This window comes from Charadrius vociferus, unplaced genomic scaffold (assembly GCF_000708025.1).
Source record: "Charadrius vociferus isolate BGI_N301 unplaced genomic scaffold, ASM70802v2 scaffold600, whole genome shotgun sequence".
Classification (NCBI taxonomy): Eukaryota; Metazoa; Chordata; class Aves; order Charadriiformes; family Charadriidae; genus Charadrius; species Charadrius vociferus.
The window spans coordinates 889,531-894,779 of record NW_009646404.1 but is presented as its reverse complement, the minus strand read 5'-3'; positions in this window follow the sequence as shown (position 1 = coordinate 894,779).

The following is a 5,249-nucleotide window of genomic DNA, read 5'->3' as shown; positions in this document are numbered from 1 at the left end:
AAAAAAAAAAAAAAAGGGGGGGGGCAATAAAAGCTGATAGGTCAGCTCCCAGGTATATAAAAGCTCTTTATCACTGCCATTCCTTGGTTCAAGGCCTTGGGTTGTTTTTTTTAACCTGCGCTTTTTTTTTTTGTTCTTGTTGTTGTTTTAGGGTTTTCTGCCAAGACTCAGGACGTGATTCCCTTCATGTAGATACCTGGAGTGCCGGCACCTGTGCGAAGCTGCTGGCCTGCTTCCCCGCGCGGCTTTTACCTGCTTGAGCTACCAAGAGGCAGCACATGCCCGAAGGACCACAGCATCACAGGCACGGGGGCACGCATGGGTCCAGCAGCGCCCTGGGAAATTGCTTACGTAGCTCTGGTGAGAGGAAAAAAACACTCCTTGTGAAAAATCACTCCTGGCTAAGGCTTAGCTCTCTGTAATTAAGTCTAAGCCCAGGGGTAACACAGGAGACCAGAGCCCTTCCCGGCACGGTGCAATCGAGAGCGCCGAAACGCGTGCGGAAGGGGATGCAGGAGGAGCAAGGGGGAATGCTGCATCTCGGGAAGGGGCATCCAGAGTCACCTCTCTGACGTGGGGGAGGCAAACTGAAGCCCCTCGGAGCCAACCCAGGATTCAGAGCAGTGGTGAGGGTTAGGTGTGGAGGGCAGACACCTCCTTCAAAAACTGCTGGACGTCGGTACCTTTGTGCATGGCAAACCTGGGATTTACTTTGTGTTACTACAGTAACGCTTAAGGGGCTTGAAATCCTTAAACACAGCATCAGCGCAGAGAGACGTATCGCTGAACCTCTTCCTACAGACCCCAAAGAGCAGCTAGAGTGACCGATTTGCCCCAAGTCACGAAGGAAGCCTGCCTGAACCACAGGCAAAGCCGATTCCTCTAAACCTCAGCCCACGTCCTGCCCAGAGCTCCTAAAGCAGGATCAGCCAGCTCTGACAGTCTGTGTCCCCCTTGCGCTGCTCTCAAATAAAAAATTGCTGCCGAGGGTACCTAGAGATCTCCCGGCAGCTTCGAAAGTTGTCATTGATGCCGATACTTTACCCAAAACCTCCCCACCGCACCCTGTCAGGCATCACCGCCCGGGAAGCCAGACCAAAGGCACAGCGGCGGCCGTGGAGCTGCAGCCTGGTGGGGGACACCGGGCACCACCGCGCCGCCGTGGGCACGGCAGGAATTGCCGGGGCGATGGCAGCGTGCGGCTCTCCGAGCGCAGCTTGCACGGCGCAGCAGGAACGCGCCTGCCCGTCTGAACGGGGACGAACCCACCCGCTGCGGCGTTGCCCCTCCTTGAGCAATCTCCCCGTAGCGTTTCATGTTTGTGGTGGGTAATTAAGGATTGGGGGTTATAGATTATTTTTTTTCTTTTTTTTTTTTTTTCCCCCCTCTCTTAAGCAAGGGTAAAGAACACTACGGATGTTTTATGATGTTTTCACAAGACCCTGGGGATGGGAAGGAAATTTCCACTTGCCTGGCCCATGGAGGGCTGTTGCTGGCCACATGCCAGATGAGGGTCAGGCCAGAGCTATGCGGGAATCCCAGTTCAGGCACCTCCAGATGAGCCTCTGACAGCTCATTTCCCCTCCTGAGAGCTTGTTTCCTACAGAGAAAAGGTCTTGGCAGTGGATTATCGAAACCGCTGGAATATGGAGAGTGAGTGGGTTGGCCAGTCCTCAGGGCTCCTCTTCAAACCCCCTGCATGGACGTGTGGAACAGGAAAATACCCGATTCAATCTCAGTGGCTCACAGAGAACAGAGTCACCTGGAGCCGGTTTCCAACAGGTACACGGAAGCCATCTGCCCCCACACCTCCCAGCGCAACCAGACGAGGGTTTCATTGGGAGGGATTTTAAGTTGGGCACAAGGAATCCAGATTTCATTTATTTTTCTGTGACATTTACTATGAGAGACAAATGTAACACATATCCAGAATTCATCTGGTGCTTCTTACCAGCGGCTCTCAAAGCGCTGTACAAACGATGCTGGTGTAGCATCGGGGCACCAGGAGGCGGCTGAGATGCCCCAGGTCGCCGGCAGCGGCAGCGTGGGCGAGACACGGAGCCGGTCCCCGGCTGTGCCGCTCCTTGGCCAGGGCAGAGGCAGCAAAACAGCCCCTGCCAGACGCTGCCGCCATGTACACGGCGCAGGAAGGCTGCCGATGGTGATGGCATCACGCCTGGACCGCAGCCATGAAGGCTGCTGCAGATGTCTCCCAGTGGAGCGACGGCTTCGGAGCACTGGAAGATCATAACCCAAAAGTGAAGATTAACCCCGTGTCCTTGGCTTTTAAACATTTACCATTATTGTTCGGGGAGCGGGGATGTTTGCCCAAGCCTTCTAGAGAAATGTTCTGTGTTCAGGCAACAAAGGAATTAACTATTACTAAGCCCAGGACTGAAACAACAAAACAGAATTGTGGTCTTGTGGGAACACATTTCCCCTGTCGGTAGCGGCTCCACACCAAGCACCAGCCAGTGCTGCCCCGGTTTCCGAAACACTTTTTTGCAGGGCCACGGCTGATGTGCCTCTAACTGAACAGTTCGGTTGGCGGTTTCTTGCCTTTCTTCTTGGATTCCAGGGAGTACTGCTGTTCTCTAACCGCTGCCTTGATGTAAGGACGGTTAGAAGGGGAAATAACGCATGTCATTCAAGTTAATCGTAAAAACAGGGACAAAACCAAAACAATAAAATAACGATGATTTTTTTCAGCACCTGTCAGCTGTAGCTGACAGGTTCTGAAAAGTTCTATTCCACTGAATCCACCAGTTCTAAAGTTCTCTTGAGCGCATTTTTTTCAGCACCTGTCAGCTGTAGCTCCTAAAGTTCTCTTGAGCGCGTAAATCCTACCTGAACCTCCTGATGGACAACTGAGGCCGAGCGGTCACTTGGCTCATCCCCAGATCATCACAAAGGGGCAGAACCGGCCCTGGCGGCGTAGGTGGGCGAGCAGGCAAAATACAAACCGGCCACGTAGGAATTAGCTCAATTTTTCAGCCATGCTACACTGAGAAGTGCCAGAAGACTGGGCAAGACAAAGGGACGTACAGTTGTTCAGCGTGGTCGGAAAGTCACACCACGGGTAAGACGACCGTGGGCAAAGCAAGAACCTCTGGACTGAGGGGTCCATCGAGGCTCCAAGGGAACACCGTCATCTCAGCACGCTCGGGGCTGCCTGGACTCTTCCATGCAGTCAAAGGTTTACAGCAGCAATATACGTGATCTATATTTATCCCCATGAATTGGCAGAAGTGGTGTTGGATTTCTCTTATGTTTACCCTGAACTGGGACTTTCCTGCACTTACAACTCTTGAGCGTAATACATTTTCCGTAACACATAATAAGTGACTGCTACAGACCCAATTTAAGCTACATCTCAATCCAGCATTTCGCCTATGCCGTTCTGAGAAGCGGCTGCTCCAGCACCTGTCTTTTGTTTAGAGGTGCCACTAACACGCAAAGAAAACAACCCTGCTCTTAGGACCCTTTGCCCCTCGTGAATACGATTAAATACTTGGCACTGAAGTTTGCTCAGTAAGCTTGATAGCAACTACGCTCGTGGGAAAAGGCGTGGGGACGAGAACAGATAAATCTGTTCATATTAGCAGACGCTTATTTTTGTCCTTGTTTGTGCTTGCACCGATTTGTTAAATAAGTGACAACAGCAACTGTGTCAATTAGTACAGGAAACGGTGGTACAGAACAAGCAACAGCTTCGAAAAATCCTTTTTAGGAACTGTAGAGAACATTTGCCATGTCCATCTATCTGGACAGAAAATTCAAAACACCCCTATTTTACCCAGCACCCCCCTCCCCCCCTTTCGTTCTGTTTCTCCCTGCTTCATCGTGCAGATCTGCGATCTCTCATATGCTTTTCTATACGAACCATCGCACCCAAACTCAAACCACCCAAACTCAAAAAAGCACTTAAGCAGACACTTAAGGGCATGCTCAAGTGCCATTAACATTTAACAATGCTTAAGCGCAGGACTTGAGCACGTGTGGAGTCTCTCTTGAATCAGTGCCAGTATATTTTATAGGACAGACTTCCGACTCGATGTCTAAAAAAAAGTTACAATAAAGTATTTTGGTGCTGCACAGTGGTGTTGCTGCAAGGAAAGACTCCATCCATGGTCAGCTCTTTTAAAAAGCAATAAAGGCAAAGGCAAACTCATTTGACACTGCCGTATCTTTACAGTATTTACCTTAGAGACTGATAGTCTTAATGATTACACAACTGTTACTGAATGAGAACTTGCAGAATTATTTGCAGCTCGTAGCAGTACCACAGGTTAGCTGACCTCTGCCCATTTATAGATCCTATATTGCATAATAGTTTTACTTCCAATTGCTACCGTAATGCTGGAGTGCAGATGGAAATTTCCAAGGGTTCTTAATACGGACTTACTGTTGGCTGCTAGAAAACAGGGACAAATTTGGGTCAGCTCTGCATACACCGAGTAGCCCAGTTTTTGAGAAGGGAAAATAACCAGTAGGATGAAGTCACACTTAGACATTAATGCTGATGTTTAACATTAAAATCCACCAAACTCCCAAAGAAGGGACGGATGCTCCTAGTCCCATGCAGCATACACACGTGCACATCTTCCCTGGGATGACCTAATGCTTTGCTCCCCATGACCATCCTGTACAGCCGACTACAACGGAGCATTTCCATCCTCAATAACCACATTTCCCTGTCCCCCATCAGCACAGAGACCTGAAAAAATCTTGTAAGCATGGAATGAGGTACTGGTAACTCTGCAGAGAGGCTTGAAATGCTATGCGCTCAGCTACTGCTTTTCATTCAGTTCCTAGAGCTGGATAATCCCTGTAAGGAAGTAAATAATCTAATTTTCTAGAAGGGCACTTCTTTTATCCATCTTTAAAGAGTGAGTAGGCAACACTCAGGCATGGGTAACATGGAGGGAACACAGGCACAGCAAAGTGTAATCATCTAAACTGTGGTTGAAGCTTGGACAGAGCGAGGATCAACATCCCGGACTCAGCATGGAGGAGATATGAGGATTTTCTTGTACCTGTCGGGATCAATTTGTGACAGGCATCTCAAAGGCAGACAAGGACCACGTGCTCCGACTCCCTCAGTTTGCCATGGCAACTGGAGTCAGCATCCAGCATCCTCCTTCGGCAAATGCTTCATGACCACAGACACAGGGAGAAGCAAAGAGGATTAACAGCATCTTGCTTCAAGAGCAGCCACTATGACCAGGCACAATTCCTCTGGCTGGCCC